Below are 22,015 nucleotides of genomic sequence, written 5' to 3'. Positions count from 1 at the left end.
ATTTTTTAAAAAATCAGTCCTGATTAGGTTTATACCTACAGGCTTTGTGTCCATATTTTTCTTCTATTACTGCTTTTGCGTCTTCTATTATTATCAGTACCTAGTACAGCAAAGTTTCCACATCAGTAGTGTTGCTTTCCACTTTTGGGTTTATTGTAAACAGAGCATGGGTTGATCCCACAAGTGGGTGAGCAAAGAATGCAAATGTATTGAGCTTGCTCTGCTGCTGTAAATGCATATGCCTATGCCAAACATGACCCAGAATAGAAGGGGGTAGTCCATTACAATGACAAATCAGTGGGTTAGAGCAGGTGCCCCCCACAGTCACAGTAGTGAGGTTCAGTAGTTGGGGCCTCTAGTCCTTTGTATAAGTACCAAGGACAGGCTTAGAGGTGACTAGGATTTATAATTAAGATACACAGGCCCTCATTTCAATCTCGGCGTTCTTTTCCTAAGACCGCTTAGGTTCCGCCGGGCCGAAGGCCACCAGTGTTGGCGGTCTTCCGCCAATAACATTATGACTGCTGGCGACCCTCTGCCCTTTTTTTGGACAGAGAGCCGCCAGCAACCATACTGGTGGGCGGCAGTGTAGTGGAGGCTGCTCCACCATCACCGCCACGTCATCAGAACACCCCCCCACCAAATTACGGCTCAGTATTCACCGTGGCGGTGTTTTGGTGACTGGTTGCTGGTAAGGGAGCAGCCCCCTTGGATCCCGTTCCCTCCTGGAGGACCACCGGAAAAGGATTGGTGAATGTCCATCAGGGGAGGGGGGTGGGGAGGTGTTGTGTGGTGTGTGCGTGCATGGGGGTGTGAGTGTTTAGAGGGTGTGTGTGAGTGCGTGTATGTATGTATGCGGGAGGTGTAATGTGTGTAGGGGAATTGTTCTGTGTATGTAAGTATGCATGTGTGCATGTATATGCACATGTATGTGTGTGAGTGGTGTAAGCGTGCATGAGGGGGGAGTGGGAGGTATGTCTGGGGGGTCTATGGGGGTCAGGAAGTGGGGTGGGGAGGGGGTCCTACCACCTTTAGGGGTTGTAGGGGGATCGTGAGTGGACTCAGGGGAGGGGGAGGGAGCGGGGGAGACCCCAATCAGTGCCAGGGAACGAATTCCCTGGCACTGATAGTGCCTACCGCCATGGATTTCGTGGCGGTTCAAAACTCCACGAAATCCATGGTGGTATGCGGGGTCATGATTCTGCCGGCGGACTAGTGACGGCCGCCGGGCTGGAGACCGTTGTCTCCAGCCTGGCGATCGTTACAGCCGCGGCGGACGGTGCGGTACATTAGCGGTATGGCATATGCCAAACCGCCAATGTCATAATGGGGCGGTAATGACCGCCGGCCTGTTTGCAGTCCTACCGCACTCATTGCACCGTCCGCCAGGTTAGTAATGAGGGCCACAGTCTTAAAAGTGTATTAGATGTATACTCAGAATGCACAAACAGCTTTATGTGAAGTAGGTCACTCCAAAGGGCAGTCTCTTGAACAAGATTGACATACCCTGTATTGACTAACTCCTGGCTGAAAATGTTTGAAGGCACAAGGTGGTAGAGATCCAGTACCTGGAGATCAACGTTTGCCATCCAGTGTGCCAATGTCTGCTCTCAGATTCAGTAATTTAGTACCATAGTCTCAAGCAGATGCAGTGGTAAGGGCCAAACCTGCAGTACAAAGTCCCAGCTTCCCTAAACATTTGGCTCAGATTCGTGGCTGAGCTTTTAGTGGCCATAACAGAGCTATCACGGTGCTCAGTGGGATTATGCCCCACCACATCACATCATTCCCAACATCCAAGCATCATGTGGGAGATGATACTCTGTGTCCCCATGAGGAGGTGTTCTATTCGTAGAGCAGCTGGCATAGCACCTCTTCATGCATCTGCTGCACCAGAACATGCCAAAGACCCACCAGCGTGTTCAGGGTTGCTCCAGTCTCCATTCATCATGCCAGCTGGGCAGAGTGTGATCAATAGTGCAGGAGAAGAGAGAACCCATTTCCCTTAAAGCAGATTGGGTCCCAATCGTAAGGCTCATCATACCGAGAAGGGTTGGCCTGCAAGTTCGCTGAAGTCCTCACAGGGGAGGAGCACCATACTCCAGCTTTACACTGCTTTCCCACCACCAAGTAGGGTGATTCACTTAGTCATTGTCAAAGCAGAAATGGCCCCTGCACCTGACGAAGCTGATGTAGCTAATTCAGATCGGATGATCTAGCACATTCAGGCAGCTGGATTCATGGCCATAGTTCTTCTAAATAGCTGTGATGAAATTCAGTGTCTAAGCCACACATCCATGCCACCATTTTTGTTTCAATTTGAGAATGGTCACGTTTTGGCACAGCATGTGTCATTAAATAACTTGAAAATGTGCATAAGGTTCATGAACCACTTTTTATATTATGGTCAGGTATTCAGGAATCATGGGAGTATAACACATAAGAACTAAGGGCCTTATTTAGAGTTTGGCAGAGGGGTACTCTGTCACAAACATGGCAGATATCCTGTCCGCAGTATTACAGGTGCATTATAGTATGCAGTACTTGTAATATGGCAGACAAGAAAGCCACCAGGTTTTCATGGAGTTTCCTGTCCATCAAACTATAAATAAGGCCCTAAATTATAATTACCGAATTAATTGTAGATATGTGGTAAGTGCTACGACAATAAATTATCAACATGTATAGATTAAAAAGGAATCCAGGAGATATAACAACATTATTTTCAGAATCACCAACTCTGTTCACAAATATTAGGAGTAATAGATATTAAAGGTGGTTGATGATTATAAGACACAGAAAATGTAAATGATGTGTCAATTTTACCCAGACAGTGGCTCGAAATGTGACCAGAGACCCCAAGAAAATGTGTTACAGACCGTTCAAAAGCAAGCAATTTGAAGGATATCATTAAATTGTAGGTATTGCTCGTTAATTCCAACCGCATTGAAAACAGTGCTGGAAGACTGGTCAAAGTTACAACAAGATCAAGAATGTAAAAACACTATTTAAGAGACCTTTGTTCACATATCAAACATCAAAGCAAACGGAGGTTGGGAAGGAGAGACAAGAATTTTAACTTCACAGATAACAGGAGGGTATCTTTCTTTCTAATGTGGTCAATGTGACTACATGACATAATACATCTGCACATAAGAGGACAAGGAATTTGTGAAACAATTTGTATGTATAACATAAAATGTTCACGTAGTCTATGGTAAGTGGCTGAAAAGGGACGAGAGGAGGGGTAAATACAGATGTACCGGGCACAAAAGCAATATTCAGACCAACAGCATCAAGTCACCTGTAAAAAGATATGTCTTAATACAAACATAATATGAGTCAAATTAAATTTCAGATAATAGAAATGGCATCAGTAAAAAGAGAAAGCATATGAGAAATAATTATCACAGAATGGAACTGTATATTGTGAGACGGAAGACTGAATGGAACATCTGAACTATCTTGTTTCCTATTAGGGTTTCAAAGTGTACCTTGATTTTTTAATCGTGGGCCTACAATAGGAGTGAACTCAGATTGACAAAAGGTCGGTTTTAACATCGTTTGACAAATGTTGAGGAGAAAGAAAATGCACAATTGTGAGTAGGCATCCCAGGTTGACTAAGCAGAGATTATGAATGTGGAAGCATAGAGCTATGCAGATTGATTTCTTTTTTACTTAATGAACATAAAGCGAAGGTCATTTCTGTTAACTTAATAAAATGGTTGTGACATATTAGGTTGCATATGAGACCATATCAGGTAAATTAAAACAGAATTCAATGTATTTTATGGAAAGAAGTATTCGTTTGAAAAATATAATATATTAGGTGTTGTAAATCTGAATGCCTTGTTTGGTGTGATATTCATGGAATTTGTGCACATTTAAACTGGAGGCTAAGAGCTGGCAAAGACATCAGAAATGCAGGGTGGAATACCAGGATACATGTTCAATTATTAATTAGCATGCTTTAATAACCCTGTGATATGATCATTCCTTGCTCCAGGGTAAAGCAGTGTTTTCCATCAAAGTTGAGAAAAGGGAATGTACCTGCATGTAAGGACATCCTACTCTTACCCAACTAAGTCAAATGTACTCTGTAAAAGCCATGCTTTACAGTGTACTGGTGGGCTTGGAAGTGATGGAGCTTTGTGAGCATATCCAGAGAATCTCAGCCAATGTAGTATCCTTGGGACTGACCCACATGTGGGTGATGCTGAACACTAGCCTGTGGAAGAGTAGTGTTAAGAGGTAACAGGCTACACTGAATTACCAAACTAGTGATTGTGTCAGTGGTGGCTCCTCTGCGAGCAGCAGAAGCTGCAAACCTTTTACAACGAAATGATAAGAAAGGGGCCATGTTCGATGACGGGGATAAGGGGCGTGCACTGGCAATCCCCTCAGTGCGCATTTGTTTTTGGCTGGGCCGTCTCCAGCCCAACACTGTGTTGCCGGGCTGGAGAGAGCAGGCACAGGCTCCCAGTCTGCCTGGGAGCGCCCTGGCTGGGCACTCCCAGCCAGTCCTAATGCTGCTCTGAGCAGTGTCAGGACTGGCCGTAGGGCAGGCTGGGAGCCTGTGCCTGCTTGCTGAGAAGACAAAGGATCAGCGGCGTGGTGCGCAGGTAAGATTTATTATTTTTTAAAATTTATTTTTTAATATTATTATTATTACTCCACCATACCCCTCTGACCCGCCTCTTGTAACACCCGCAAGCCGCGACTGGATTGTGTCTGAGGTCAAAGCAAGGAGTCTAGGAGACCGTACCTCATTACCTGGATATCACGGGTTCTTGAGCAGACTGAATCATTTTCTAGAGGGGAATAGCAAAAGCAGACGTTTTCATATATCATGAAGTACCTCACAGATTTGATGACTTCCTTCAAGGTGGAGATAGAATATGCAAAAGAAAATTCCGAAAATGTTTATCAATTTGATCCAATCCTACACTTTTAGTAAGGAAGAGTTGGATTATTTGATCAGCTGCAAGTGCATTCCATACAACAGTGAATGATAGGATGCCAGGCATTTGTGGCAAACATGGACCTCTGATGCAGTCCCACAGTTATACCATTAATGGTAGAAGCCTTCTGTCTATCCATGGACTGGTCTTCTGCCTCCCTCCTCTAACCATGTCCGAACCTTTTCTGCTCGCATCCATCTCAAAGCGCTCGTGCCGTACTCCTCACTCTTAGTCATCTAGGAGTTTGAAAGGAATAAAACGCGCAAGGACGATTTTAAGACTATTTAAACAAATTACTTTTTATAAACTTTTTTTGTCAAAAGTATAAAAAAGTATTCTTTCAATTTACAGGCATATATATTCTGTAGTGCTACCTAAGCAACAGAGGGACTCCCGTTGTGCATGCATTATGTTGTGTATGGCTTGATAAAAATCATTTTGTAGGTAATTCATTTTTATATAAATAAGATACAGTGATAGATCTTAAAGTTTCTGTCAAAATAAGAAGTGCATCTTGCTTCTAAAGGTCGGAAACCAACCTCTTTGAACATAATTCATGTGACTTTAGGAATGCATATGCATAAATTACTGCTATTTGAGTCCCGCTTTAATCAGTGGCTCACGATTTTTTTTTTTTTAGCAGACTGACCAATGTATGGCCACATTCTAACACTGTTATAGAGAACCTAGTGTCTCTGCAAAACAGACATAAATTCTCTTAGAAAACATAGTTCCTTTAATTGAAATAACTGTTATTAACTAATCTTTGTCCCTGAAATACACCAAATTGTAAGCAATCTTTTTCTGCTTTGGGAGAGAAAAAGCAGACAATACCAAAACAGATCAGACACATAAGGTATAGTCAGCAGCCAGGAGCACAGCAGGGAACTGAATACTGCTCTAACTGTGTCATTTTTAATCCCTCATCCCGTTTTTACCCGCCTGACCTCATGCTGAGATGAAGTTATCACAGAAGACAGCTTTACTCTCGCCAATGAATCCAGCCTGGATCTGTATTATCCTTAGCAGATCAAAACACTGCTTTCATCAAATAGCCTTATCTGCATAAAAGGCATGCAATTGCTTGATAATTTTGCGTAAACTATGTTATTCACTTAAAGGACGAGAGGACAAATCTAATTCATTCCACTTAGGGGCCTTGAATAGCAAACTTGTACTCTTCGCCTGAGAACTTTCATTTTTTTAAAACAGAAAGTTCGATGATGGGGGCAATTTTATATTTCCTCATGTTTTTTGGCTTTTTTAGTGAAGCAGTTCTCTTTTCACTGGGCACCAAAAGTGTACACTGTCTAAAACCTCAGTAAAAGATTTTGCAGTATCTAGACAGCTCATGCTACTAAAACTTAAATCTCCACAGGAACATGTATAGAAATTAATTAGAGTGGACAGCCAAAGTTGGGAGCTTTTAGCTTATAAATGTGCTTTCTTTTTCAAAGCAGATGAGCGATACTGGTAAATAATTTGCTCCATGTCAACTGGGAGGAAAGTTATTGTGGAAATTAGGATGGGCGTAAGCAAACAGTGTATTGCAATATAGAACCAGAGACATGCAAAGAGGATTGAAAAATTATGTTTGGGCCCATATCACGAGCTGCTTTCATGCATAAAAAGCTATAAATGTTGATATCGTATAAATACGCTTTCTTGTTTTTAGGCAGGAGATACAGTTGTTGACATCTTAAAAATAAGCACTCCACTTGGTATATAAAAACATCTTGAATTTATAATTTCTCAGTTTAGCAGTTCATAAGTGATACTTTTTGAAAAACGAAAGAAGGGAAGAGGTAAAAATAGAGGATACAAGTGATTCTCCTTTAAGAAAAAAAGTGAAATCATAATAGAAAACTAACAAACAAGCCAGAAGAAAGTATGAAGCAGGGTAGGAAAAACGGAAGAGAAGATAAAAAGTTTGTACAGGGGTGCTACAAAGTAAGAAAATAAAGCAACTCTCAAAGATTCCCGCATCCATCTGCTGAAGGAAGCGGAGCAAAGCCAATTCCCTGTATTAATGCATTTATACATGTAGGACTGTACATCTGTATTCAAATATGTTTATTGTACTATATAAGTCCGACAAATAGCTAATGCTGTTTATAGGCAAGAACTAAAAAGGAAATAATGAAAAGCCAAAAATGAAAATCGATAAAGTACAGGGGGTTAAAGGGTGAATGTTGAAATGATGCCAAACTAAGCAATACATTGAGAAAAAAACAAAAAACTAAGAACATCAATTGAAAAGTAATGAGGTAATTCTTTGACTTTACTTGCCTTGAATCTCTTTTCTAGACTCGCAGGTAACTTTTCCAGTGAACCAAGTTTCGTAATGATGGAATTGTCCCTTTTTGGTGAAACTAGACCCACAGCAGATTTTCAGGATAAACGTAGGAGGCAAATATATGTGTAATTAATCTAAATAGATTTTTTTAAATTCTGCCATACATGGATCCCTTCCGCCCAATAGACCGACATTAGTCAAACAATGAGTGGATATGCAGTTACACGATGAGAGATCTACCGCTGTGTTGCAGTAATTTATTGTAACCCTTTCGAAATATCCTGAAACCCGTGACACTAAAACCTTCCTTAAATTACAATTTTTATTTTAAAAACGTGATCAAAATTATAAGAACAGGTTTCCCATTGAACTTTAAATGCATTTAAGTATGTAATTGTATTGGCAATAAAGGTATTCTCTATAACTATTAGAACCTTCACTCATATTCATGTGAAAAGTTTAGAGTTTATTTCTAGAAACCAATGTGTGCATAATAGACTCATTTTAAGACAAAAGCGTGCAGTTTCAAGAATTGTGCCATTGGTGTATGCATCATCACAGCATGGTGAGATTTACAAACATGAGGCAGACTCATAAAGTGACACAAGAACGCCTGGCTGTGAGTGAGATAACATCAATGAAGATATGCAGAGAAAACTTTAAAGAGACAACCAGGCAGCGGAGCAATACTTTCATGATCTGTGGAAGAATGCGAGGTATACATCTTCAACAGTGTATTATTTAAGGCGTGATCAGTGGAGCTACTATCCCAGGATTCGAACACATATTTACTATTAACTAACACAATGTAATGGAAGCGTTCTCCCTAACTGCAAGGACAAGCTATTTCGTCCTCATCTTGGGCTCAGGATCACAGTGTGAAAACACTAGTTTGCTTGAGCTACAGAGCCTCTGCCTTTAGGACTGTCATTGTAAATAACTGTTGCTGAAAGAATCAACTGATTCCAAATTGCTCTTCATGAGTGTTTAATAACTTTGATCTTAATAGCAACAAGCGCTGGCAAAGCCAGTCGGTCTGGCATTGGCTGCTGCTCTTTTGGTGTTGCTGGTGCTTATTTTGCTTATTCTGCTGAATCATTTAAAGATATTGATCAAGTCGCAGCCTTGGTATTCGGTGAGTCGACGTTTGAAAGCACAAGCCGCGGGTTTCTGAGCAGAACTTTCGAGAGCAGGACTTGTTCAATTAGAAACTGAGCACTGGCCATCCCTTCACATCCCATCCCAAATTAAAGCACTTTGGGCCAGATGTAGCACGCCGTTTGCATGGCGCAAACTGCGAAAGACGCAGTTTGCGCCATGCAAACGGCCTCACGCCATTCTCATTCCCAAATTGCGAGTCGGTACTGACTCGCAATTTGGGAATGCGACTCGCAAATAGGAAGGGGTGTTCCCTTCCTATTTGCGACTCGCATCGCAATGCAGAGTTGCTTTGTGACCGCGAATGCGGTCGCAAACCAACTCGCAGTTACCACCAGTGTCACACTGGTGGTAACACATTCGCAAAATGTCGACATAAATATTTTTTCAGAGCATAAATATTTTTTCAGAGCAGGCAGTGGTCCTATGCACCACTGCCTACTCTGAAAAAAACGAAACCAAATGGTTTCGGATTTGTTTTCATTTTGCAACTCGTTTTCCTTTAAGGAAAACGGGCTGCAAAATGAAAAAAAAAATGCTTTATTTAAAAAGCAGTCACAGACATGGAGGTCTGCTGACTACAGCAGGCCACCATCCCTGTGAGTGCAGGGACTCGCTATGGGGTCGCAAAATGCGACCCACCTCATGAATATTGATGAGGTGGGTCTTTGCGACCCCATAGCGAGTAGCAGAAGGTGTCTGAGACACCATTCTGCATCCGTTTTTGCGACTTGCAAATTGCGAATCGCTCAGGCTCGCAATTTGCAAGTCGCAAAAACTGATTTAGCTACATCTGGCCCATAGTTACATGAAAAATGACCACAGAAAAAAAGTAAACCATAATGGGTAAAAATCCCAAAAGGTAAAAAGTGAACATTAAGCAATGAAGGTCTATTCTCATAGCTAACCTATTTGACTGAATTAGCAAAATTTCACTCGACCATGAGTGGCGTGAACACAGCTTTTCTCCCCCTTTCTCTGGCCAGACAAGATTATGCATTCTGTAAGTCCTAAAACAAGATCCATTCTTCATAGCATAACTTTTATGATCTGCTCACTCCCTATGTGTGTGCATATATGAATGAAATAGGTGACTACCAGTTCATTAAACTTTTTCAGACACCTTTATTTCTGATTCTCTCTGGTTGTATGACAAAGCAATGCATGGATTTACCATGCTAGCCTTTACCATTCATCATTTACCACGCAATGCCTTTACCACAGATATACCCCTTTACCACACATAATTTACCCTACAAGGTAAGTTTATTAAAGGTAAGTTAAAAAAACCTTACATATATACATATGTATGTGACCTAGTGGCAGTCTACGAGGTAGTTACAGTTAGGACTAGGCCCTCATTCTGACCTTGGCGGGCGGCGGAGGCCGCCCGCCAAAGTCCCGCCGTCAGGTTACCGTTCCGCGGTCGAAAGACCGCGGCGGTAATTCTGACTTTCCCGCTGGGCTGGCGGGCGGTCGCCTTCAGACCGCCAGCCAGCCCAGCGGGAAAGAGGCTTCCACGATGAAGCCGGCTCGGAATCGAGCCGGCGGAGTGGAAGCTGTGCGACGGGTGCAGTTGCACCCGTCGCGTATTTCACTGTCTGCGCAGCAGACAGTGAAATACATGTAGGGGCCCTCTTACGGGGGCCCCTGCAATGCCCATGCCAGTGGCATGGGCACTGCAGGGGCCCCCAGGGGCCCCGCGACCCCCCCTACCGCCATCCGGATCTCAGCGGTCCGACCGCCGGGATCTGGATGGCGGTAGGGGGGGGTCGGAATCCCCGCGGCGGTGCAGCAAGCTGCGCCGCCGCAGAGGATTCAATGGGGCCGCGGTACACTGGCGGGACCCCGCCAGTGGTGCCGGTCCGACCGCGGCTTTACCGCCGCGGTCGGAATCCCCATTGGAGCACCGCCGGCCTGTCGGCGGTGCTCCCGCGGTCCTCCGCCCTGGCGGTCAAAGACCGCCAGGGTCAGAATGACCACCTATGTTTCCAAAGAAAAATAATTTTTTGACTTGCCTTTACTTTTGGCACCGTTTGACAAATCTTCACTAAATTTTCCCAAAGAAGTGTGCCGGTGCACACAAAATGTTTTGGGGTGATCCGTCAAGCGGGAGCTAAGAAAAAGGGGAAGTCAAAAAAGTTGCGTTTCCCATGTTAATTCCAATAGGAACTTTAGACACAACTACAGCCCAAACCAGGGGACAGAATTACACCAAATTTGCCAGAAAGCAAGCTTTCGGTTCACAGATTACGCTTTCACATATTTGGTGTAGATCCGTTCAGTAGTTTTGGAGATATTAAAGGGAAAATAAATATGTATATATAGGGCCAGAGATCCTTTGCCATGATTTGCAAAAAAGACTAGATTGTGCAGGGAAAAGCTCTGATTAATTGGCAACACTTCAAACGAGGAAGTGCTGGCAGCCATCTTGGGACGCGGCTTCAGTCGAGTCCCACTGAAAAATGTGAAAAAAAGGAAAAGAGGCCAGGGTAGGGACACCTTGACCCATTAGTTCTGGTGGTGGGGTTCCAGGGGACCCCTCTAGGGCTAATAAGCATTTTTTAAAAAGTTTTTGCTGCAGATTTGCCAAATTCACGAATTTGCAGAATAAAAAAAAAAAAAAACTAGTGAAGGCTCTCATGCTTGTTTCTGTGAGGCCCCTGGCTTAGCCAGGACCCAGGGGCATTTGCATTTTTAAAGCAGGGGGTGCCTCTGGTCTCCCTGCATTCCTGGGGACTGTACCTACCCGAGCTTTAAAAAAATGAAACATGGGGGGGAGCCCAGCCATCTCACAGCCCCGGGGACCACCACATCCCTGGGGCTTTAAATTAATAACATGAGGGGGGTGCCTGGCCCCCCTGCAGCCCCAGGTACTGCCACCACCCTGGGGCATTTCCTAAACTGTATGTGGGGCAGAAGCACAGCCCCCCCCCACAGCACCGGCGACCACCACCTCACCCAGGTGTTTCTGTAATTCTGTGTGGAGGGGGCACGCTTCCCCCCAGCCCCAGAGACCACCACCTTTCAAGGGCAAGTGTTAAAAAAAATAAAAGGGGGTCTGTTTCATACCCCTGCAGCCCCAGGGAGCACCACTGAGGATAGTTTAGTTGGAGGGGGGCCATGTGGCCCCCCTCGAGGAACCACTGATGGCCCTGGGGACCGCCACCCCCCAGGGATGTCTCCTGCTATGTCCCGGGGTGCCCAACCTGGGACCTAGCTGTTTTCTGTGGCTTGGTGGCAGCTTTGACAGCTGCTGCCAAGTCACAGCAACAGCTCTCCCTTGCTGCAAGCAGAGGTTTCCTCTGTCTCCCTGCCTAGAAAGAGGCAGGCAGGGAGACAGAGGAAACTGATCTCACAGAGAGGGAGCTGCTTTAGTAATTTAAATATTTAGGCTGGGCCACAGGCGATGCGGTCCCTTGGGCTGAGATAGGCCTAGGGATGGGGGGTTGTGCAGGGTTGGGTTGTTTATAGGGATTGGCCACAGGGGCTGGCCACAGACCAGGTCCTGTAGCCAAACCCCGCTGTGCATGGGTGTTATAGGGGTTGGCTGCAGGCTCTGCAGCCAACTGCCACCATGCACAGCCCAAGGCCGTGCATGGTGGTGGCTGGATTAATGTATAGTAAAGAAAATTACTCAACATTTAAAAAAACGTAGAAATTCACTGAAAAAAACAAAGGTTACAGGGATGTTATAGTTAGGAAATAGAATTTAAAAAACCATAGAAATTCACTAAAAAAACAATGGTTACAGGGAAATTATATAGTTAGGCTCACTTTTTAAACATACAGAACCATACAAATTCACCTGTTATAGTTGAAGTTTTCTCAAGTAACTATAACTTGTGTCCTAAGGTAACTATAACTCTCACCATAAATTACTCCAAAAATTACGACACTCATGACACCTTTGATAATATCATTGAAAACATCAATGTAATAATTGTAGTAAACCATTTGACCAAAAAACTGTACATGAGTTATAGTTACCCTAGGGCACGAGTGTTGTCAGACAATCAGATCTCAGCACAAGATTGGGAGGGTTTATGGAGTATTCGTGTCCCTATATACACAAATTTGTTTTTTCTTTAATTTATCAAAAACTACATAATGGATTTACACGAAATAAAACAACAGGCACTTTCTGGACCTAGAGCTACCTTTCTGCCAAATTTTGTGTAATTCTGTCCAGTGGTTCGCGTGCTATTTCTGTTCAAAATACCTATGGAAAAATGCATAAGTAAAAAAGCATTTAGGCACTCCCCTTTTTTCTCAGCCCCGCTTGACGGATCACCCCAAAACTTTCCAGATAACAGCTGGAGGGAGCCTCGTATTTTTTTGAAACTTTTGTGAAAATTCATCAAAAGGCGCCAAAGTTATTAGCAAAACAAAAAATGCTTTTTCTATAGAAACTAGGTGATAACTATAACCACCTAGTGGTGACCGCCACTAGGTAATATGTATGTTATATTATATATATATATATATATATATATATATATATATATATATATATATATATAGCTCAAGTAACTATAACTCGTGCCCTAAGGTAACTAAGACCTGCACCCCTGCCATGCACAGTTTTCTTATCAACAACTTCTTTGCAAATGTTGCAGTAATATTATCAATGATGTCACAGAAGATGCCATGGATAATATGTGGGGTAGCAAGCAGTGCATGGTGAGGGTGTGAGTTATAGTTACCGTAGGAGATGAGTTATAGTTGCCCAAGCTAATTATAACTGGTGAATTTCAGTGGTTTTGCATATTCAAAACTTTATGTTATCACTGACATTCTCACTTAACTATAATGTTACTTTAATGTTTGGTTGTTTCAGTCAATTTCTAGAGTTTTTTTAATGTAAAGTAATATTTTTGCAATACGTAAAGCCAACGCCCTGTCAGTCACGGCCCTCTGCCATGAGCAGCAGGAGGGCTGGCTGCATGCGGCAATCCCAATCTGCGCAGTGAGGAGTTGCCCCAGGGCCTGGCTGCAGGCCAGGCGATACAGCCAACCACCCTACAGGCAGCGAACACCACTCTGCACAGTGCTTCAGCTGTGCACGGCAAGGGATTGGCCACATACCCTGCAGCCTAACCCCTGCATGCAGCCAATCACACGCTCTGCATGGCCCACTCCCACAGCCTTAATACGTCCTGGGGCTGAATTCCATAAAAAGGTGATGGGCCAAACATATTTGTATTGAGGGAGGGGGACACATGGCCTTGCATTTCGAGCCGAAATGGGGTCTGGGGACTCCATCCCCCAGGGCCATAAATTGACTACAGAAGAGTGGTATGTGGCCCCCTCACCAAGCACTAAGAGGCCCGGGGACCCAATGCCCAGAGAAAAACTAAATATTTTAGGGAATGGGGAGTGTAACCCCCTCCTGAGCCCAAATGGCCCCCAGAAACGCCATCACCTTGGGCTGAAGAAGAATAATAGGGGAAGGGGGCACATAGTTCTCCTTCTTGAGCCTTAAGAGGTCCCAGGAATCCCATCCACTGTGGCCAAAGACAGTTATTTTTGGGAGGTGGGATGTGCCAGGGACCCTATACCAGGAGCCAACCACTAATGATAAGGCAGCTGGGTGCACGGGCACCTACCTGAACTTTACAATGCCCAGGGACCCCATCCCTAGGGCCAGATGTCATAACAAAAGTAGAGGGGGCCACACAGCCACCCTCCAGAACTATATTAGGGCACATGATCCCATTCCATTATAAAGCTGAGGGGGCATGCAGCCCCTGTCCCGAGCCTCCTTGGGCCCCAGGGACCATATCCTGAGGCCAGAAGTGGATGCCTCAAAGCCCACCCGGGGCACTCACAAATGTTTAATTGGGGAATCAGCATTGTCCCACCCACTGGGAGCATTGTTAAATCTTCTGATGGCTGGGAGCAAACATACCGTCCCCATCCATGCTGCTGCAGGCAGGGAAACTAATGCGTTCTGCGGTGGGCTCCCCAGCCGCAGTCCGTGAGCTGGCCTAGGAGGAAGGGGTCCCAGAGGCCTTTTAAGGCTTGGGAAAGAGCTATGCAGCCCCTCCCCTTTTTTACGGTAATTGGCCCTGGGAAATAGGGTCTCTGAGGCCTGTTATAGGCTTGGGGATGGGGGGCACGTGCCCCCCCTTTATAAACATATTGGTCCAGGGAAAGGGATTCTGAAGGCCTTTTAAGGTTCGGGGAGGGGGCCACATGGCCACGTCACCTTCATTAAAATATCGGCCCAAGGGAATGTGGTCCCCCAGGCATCTTAGAGGCTTGGGGAGGGAGCCATATGCACCCCTCCCCTAATTACATATGCATCGACCCCTGGACCATAACCCACTCTGGCCTGCCTGTGAGCCCACACTTTTTAAAATATTTTAATGCAGATTCTCCGCAAATCCGCTGTAAACGTAATTTTTTTTTATTGTTTTTTCCTCCAGGCAGGGTATCCCTACCTCAGCCCTTTATGTCTTTTCTTTGCATTTTTTAGGACTTAGGGCTCAGTCCAGAGTTCTGAAATGGCTGCCACTACATCGTTTTTGATGTGGTGGCAGCCAATCAGATCTCTTAAAAATGGCTCTGTGGATCCTCAGTGGCATAAAATATAAAAAGTCTGATAGCATTAATTGCTCAAAAACTACTGAACAGATTTACATAAAATCACTAAATGTACTCTTGATAGACCAAGATCTAGCTTTCTGCCAAATTTGGTGTAAATCCTTTCGGCGGTTTGGGCTGTAGCTGTGTCTTGGAGAGTTGTCAAATGGCACCAAAGTGTGTGTGTGTGTATATATATATATATATATATAAAATAAAACAGTCAGGTAAGCCAATGGCTTAAGTGAGACTAATGCATCACATTGTGATGCATGGAAACACAATGTGAATTACAATACAGTAGATAGGCAGACTTATGAAGAGGTCTTACTGAAAGCTCCCATAAGTATGTATAATATATATTCACAATACAAAGAGGAGGTCTTGGCGAACACCAGACATAACAAATGTGATCACCAAAAACATTTGACATTTACTCTATGAGCCATACCTTCTTGTTTTTTTTTTTTAAAGTATCCCCATGAACCTTGCAATCTTCCCTATTGTTGCGTAGGCTCTCATTATTCTAATGAGACTACTGGATTTTGAGCAGTAAGATCGTCCACAGGGTGGGAGACTGAGTCTGACCCACAGTGGGTGACACCTGTCGCTCTAAATCCGGGTTTTGCTCTGGCTAACTAGCAGTGCCTCCTCTTTCCCGAAAGGTAGAGACGATTGGGCAGCCGAGCGCATGACATATCACACTTCTCAGGGAAGTCGTGGTCACTCAGGTCGCATCCAGTTCTCTCATTCACAATTCGGTCTTATATATAAATGACAATGAAAGCAGCATAAGTTTTAAAGACTGGTTTAATAAAATGACTGCATTTTAGATAGCAAAGCGTGAGCTACAATTACCAGAATGACACAACATGACAATATTAAAATGGTGACGATGAGAGTGAAGCATAAGAATAACGCTATCATATTGCCACTAGAATCGATGGACTATTTCCGATCTGAATCATAATTTGAGCACAGCATGTTAAGCTCTAATCCTGCCTTTCAGGTTCCCCCGGGGGGACATCGACCCTCATACCTGAGGAAAGGCCTGTAGTCTGCGTTAGCATCTGCAGCAAAGCATTCAGCAATCAGCATACAGTCGTGGTTCCCTGGCTGGAATCTCCCTCTTAAAGTGTAATGGGACTAGGAAGTGTTTTTATAATAACACAGTTAATGTTCTAAGGAAATGTCCCTACGTAAGGATGTGTATTTTCTACGAATGTTGGAGACTAAACTTCTACCACGTTCACCGGCAATGTACCAAACTGTAGCCTTGACTGAAGCACAAAGTGATCAAGAATGTCTTGTTTGAGAACACAGTGCTGGGCTAAGCAAAACCGTTAGATAGAAGAAATTAAAACAAGACCGTTAAACTGGTTATTGTAAAAATTACAATGCAAAGCCGAATAAAATATATCTAGGTCAAAGTGCACAGCGGCCTAGTGTATTAAACTAACGTGCATGGAGCTATAGCTAAAATGGCTACACAACACTATGAGCTATGAAATTATCAGAAGAAACCATAGGAACTTTAGTTTGGTATATTATGCACGTGTGCTTGTCCAATATACTTAATAAAACTTTGAACATTTGGCATTCATGTACGCTACTGCCTCCTCCACTGATTATAAATAAGGTAGGGTAGGTGTCTTTTAACATTTAAAGTCATATTCTCTATCTAGAAATACAAACAAAAAAATCACTACAGTAGTAATCCAAATAATAACTCTCTGAAAGGCAGAAGGAAAAATGCCTTCCAGCTAATAGTAAGATATACAGATAAATTATGAAGGCATTAAAAAATCTAAATTGATCTGAAATTCCAGTTGAGGAGATCTATAAAGTTAATAACCAGAAAAGCAGTCCATGGACAAGTAAGTGATCATTTAAGGGCCTTGAAGAAAGTGCATACAGTCAAGTGGTTAGAAAAAAGTTCATTCATGGTGAGATATCTGTACTTAATGCGTGATTTTATAGTGAAGTTCACATACAAAAAAGAAATACTGCTTGAGTGCAGTCTATCAGAAACATTTTAATTGCCAATGTTTTAACTGGAAAAGAGTCAGAAGGCACTGTGTTTTATCCCATAGGAACTTGGACTAAAACTAACTATAGAATTATCAGGTCAGGTTAAATTATGTGACATTTAAAAGATGGTTAAATCTCAATGAATAATATTCACAATCGTAGATTGATATTCAAAATTGAATGAATATGTAAGTGAACAGCCAACATAGGATATCGTGTAACTGAAACTCTATTAAACATTGCTCAGCAGGAACATTTTTGTTTGGCTATATTTAGCAGAATACATGATCTTCCTGCAATCCACATTAGGTTTATATTCATTGGACCATAATCGGGATGCTTATAGCCATTATAAAAAACATGGCCACAGATTATTTTTCTTGCCCAAAGCCTCAATGTCTACACTGGTATTTGTGTAACTACTGAAAGCTAATCATTGACATTTGGAACACGTTCTTTTTTCATCATTTGCTGATTCTCGTTCTAGCAAATAATATGTAAAAATAGTAAATCACATTGTATTTTGTTAGACCGATTTTTCTGTTTGGCATACAAAATTAATCAAAATACATCCACCTCAATTTCTTTCCTGAACATCTCTTGAAGCAGCTTAGTTACCACATGCCACATGCCAGAAGGGTTGAGTTCACATATATTTAAGAGCATATGGAGAATATCTGTCTTGTCCGCTCCATGCTTAGGTCATTTAGCTCATGGAGCTGGATGTAACTGTGAAAAGTTGTTGGGAGTTCAATATAACCTAAAGGGTGTTAAGACATAATTATTTTAAAAATGCAGCATGGTGTATCACTTTATGTAGCAGAGGTACTTGACATGTATTTGAGTTCTGAAGACTTGATGTCCTCACCAATCATATCCGTTTCACTGGCTCCCTCTTGATTTCCTCTATATCATGAAGCAATTGAATCCTCTTTGAGATTTCCTTCTTTGCTTCTCTGGTTTACTTGGCTTTCAACACTAATTGACGACATGCATACTTAATCTCTTTGAATCTCCTATGGCCATTTATCAGTCATAGTATTTAAATCTTCAGAGCATTCTGTATGTTAATTCTATATGACCCTGCCACAATCTTAGTGAAAATATAATAGACTCTGGCCCTCATTATGACATTGGCAGTAAATCCCACTTACCGCCATGTTGACGGTCGCCAACTTACCGCCGCCGCTGCGGATATCTGTTCACCATATTATGACACACACACACACCAATCCGTCAGTATTCAGCCACATACACAAATCCGCCAGCTCAAAGCTCAGCGATAAATTGGCGGTATCAAAACCCACACCATTATGCCAACAGAACAACGCCCACCACATTATGACCCACGAATCACAACGGTGGACATTCATCGGCGGTAAACCATTGGCAGTACTATCGCCGCGCTCAAAATGGACACACACAAAACAAAGCAACACAACATTGGAAAATTCAAGCAACACACACCTGACACCCATACACACATCACACCACTATAAAACACCCTCCCACATTACCCACAACCCTCTATGATTACAAACCATTGCCAGCAGAGAGACACCAAGACCACTGACACATCTAGAGCCACACACTATTCACACCTATACACCATTCACACACTCAACATCACACACCCCAACACATTACCCAACACACCCTCACCAACGCACATCTCACAACACCCATGGCACCACAAAGACACCCCTGTTTCACAGAGGAGGAGCTAAGGGTCATGGTGGAGGAAATTGTCAGGGTAGAGCCACAGCTATTTGGAGCACATGTGCAGCAGATATCAATAGCCAGGAAGATGGAGCTATGGCGGAGAATCGTGGACAGGTTCAATGCCATGGGACAGCACCCCAGAACAAGGGATGACATCAGGAAGAGGTGGAACGACCTACGGTAGAAGGTACGTTCCATTGCAGCAAGACACCAGCTCACTATCCAGAGGACTGGCGATGGAACCCCACAACTCACAGCATGGGAGGAGCAAGTCTTGGTAATACTACATCCTGAGGGCCTGGCTGGAGTCGGAGGAGGACTGGACTCTGGTAAGTCATCTATCCACTATTATCACCCCCCTACCTGCATGCCATCACATACCCTCACCCTCACCCCCATCACTCCATCTCACACACCCCGCCATCACAACCCACTCATCCCAATGCAAAGCCCTGCATACACAAGTGAAAGCTGGCAGGGAAATCCAACCATAGAGGGGAAGCCATGGATGTACAATATGTCAGTCACAGAAACCATAACACATCATTTACATCCCCACAGGTACCCCTGCCAATGTCAACGGAGAGGAGGTGCCAGCACTATCCAGTCCCCCAACTGAAGAGGCCCACAGTGATGACAGCAACTCTGGTCTTCAGGATCTGGATGACCTACCTGGCCCATCAGGGACCACTGGACAGCCTGTTCCCCAAGCCCAGTCACACACATTACCACAGAGCATCCCCATCAGGAAACACCTCCAGAGCACCTACCCAGCGTACCCATACCTCTGTCCCCAGGACACGTCAATCAGCAGTGTGTCCACCTCTACAGGGACCCCAGGGCACACCTCGCACCCAAGACAATCAGGGACCTGGGGTCAGTGGCAGTGGGCACACGGTTCAGGGGACAGAGGCACAGGCCAAAAAGGATACTGGGAGGACTGCTGTGTGCCAGGGGTAGGACAGGCCCAGGGAACCGACACTCCAGGTGGCACTTGCCAAGATCCTGGAAGCCTATCAACATTCCCAGGACACGATTGGCCAGATCCTGGACAATGTGCAGGAGAACTGGAGGCTGCAGGAGGGACAGTACCAAAGGATCAGGGAGGACTTGCAGGCCATCAACAACACCCTGATCTCCATAGCAGGGGTGCTGGCAGATATGGCCAACATTTTGAGGGAGGCAGTCTCACACCAGTGGGCCCCAGCCACAAGCCAGACATCTGAACAGCCTTCCACCTCCACTGCCGCTAGTTGCCAGGAGGCCCCACCACAGGACTCACAACCCACCAGCACCCCTCCCCTTGCAGAAGGTGAACCACCCCGCAAATGTTCCCTGCGATTCAGACAGAAGTCAGAGATACTTGCAAAGACCCACCCAGGAAATGAGACTCTCCTGATTATCACCCTTGTGTCCCACTCAGTCACCCTGCCCATCTTGAACTGCCATTGCTCCCATTCCTATGTCCCCTTGGACAATGCACCTGTGCTACAAACAGAATGGAACAATACCCAGGACGTTCCTCCATCATCACCCCATCCCATTGCACTTGCCCCTCTATATATTAGCACTTCAATAAACACCCTTTAAAAAAGAATTTGGAGTATGTCATGAATATCAAATATGTATTCATTGAAACAGGTACAAACATTGCAAATCAACTGTACAAACAATGAGCATAGATTAATTACCTGTAGCTGGCTGTAGTGATCACACCAGGAGTATATGTCAGGTCACCAACATCTGCAAAATGAATTTCTGAGATAACAGTAAGTGGGCATAGAAGTGGAAAATATCAGAATGCCATTGCTACACAAATTACAACCAAAGTCATTGAAATATGAAGTAACACTGTCCTACCTGTGTGTCATTGGAAGAATTGTCGGATCATATATGTTCTGTTGTCCTCATCCTCTTCCTCCTCATCCTCACTGTCCACGGGGTCTACTGCTGGCACCCAGGCATCTCCAGCCTCCTCCTCCTGCAGGAATGGGGCATGGCATCTGAAGCCAGGTTATGCAACATGCAGCATGCCACCAGTATCTGGCAGACCTTCTTTGGTGAGTAGCACAGGGAACAACCTGTTAGATGGAGGCACCGGAACCTGGCCTTCAGGAGGCCAAAGGTCTTTCCAATGATCCTTCTGGTTCACCCATGTGACTCATTATAATGTTCTTCTGCCCATGTCCTGGCATTCCTCACAGAGGTCAGCAGCCATGATAGGTTTGGGTAACCAGAGTCACCTGCAAATATTGAGAGACAACATTTAGCCGCACACTATCCTACATGGCCCACACCATATCCATACACAAACATCTAGTGGGTGGGAACCAGGTCTCACCAATTAGCCACACCCTGTGCCTCTGCAGTTGGCCCATCACATTTGGAATGCTGCTATTCCTCAGGACAAAGGCATCATGCACCGACCCAGGATACTTAGCATTGACATGGGAGATGTACTGGTCCGCCAAGCACACCATCTGAACATTAATGGAGTAGAAACTCTTACAATTCCTGAACACCTGTTCATTCTGCCAGAGGGTACAAATGCAATATGTGTTCCATCAGTAATGTTAGGGATATTTCCCATTGCATAAAACTCGGCCTTCATAGTGGCCAAATCCCCAACATGGAGGAAAACAATGTAGCTGCACAGGTGTTTTATCAGTGCAGACAACACTCTTGTCAGCACATTTGAGAACATTGGCTGTGACATTCCTGCTGCCAAGCCCACTGTCACTTGGAAAGAACCAGTTTCCAGTAAATGGAGTACAGATAGGGCTTGCACAAGACGGGGGATTCCAGTGGGGTGACGGACAGCTGATATCAAGTCAGGTTCCAACTGGGCACACAGCTCTGTGATTGTGACTCTGTCAAGTCTATAGGTGAGGATAATGTGCCTGTCCTCCAGTGTTGCCAAGTCCACCAGGGGTCTATACATGGGGGTATGTCTCCATCTCCTATTCATCTGCAGTGGTAGAAATCTAAGGGACAAAAGAGTGAGGAGCGGACACAAACTGAACAATGGAGCTACAACAGTAGTTTGCATCTGGTAAACATGTAATGGGTCAGTGTGATTTGTCCAGTATGTGCTAATATCTCTTGTGATGCAGCATTATTCCAGGGCCTGCCCCCCCCTGAAAATGTGTCTGCGTGTCCTGTGTGGAGGGACAGGTGGAAGTGAGGTAATTCCTCTGACGTTGTGTGCCGTTGCGGGAGGCGGTCGGGAACCGCCGTGCAACTCCTCATTGGTTAGCT

This window comes from Pleurodeles waltl, chromosome 1_2 (genome assembly GCF_031143425.1).
Source record: "Pleurodeles waltl isolate 20211129_DDA chromosome 1_2, aPleWal1.hap1.20221129, whole genome shotgun sequence".
Taxonomy (NCBI): Eukaryota; Metazoa; Chordata; class Amphibia; order Caudata; family Salamandridae; genus Pleurodeles; species Pleurodeles waltl.
Note: the sequence above shows the minus strand (reverse complement) of the source record.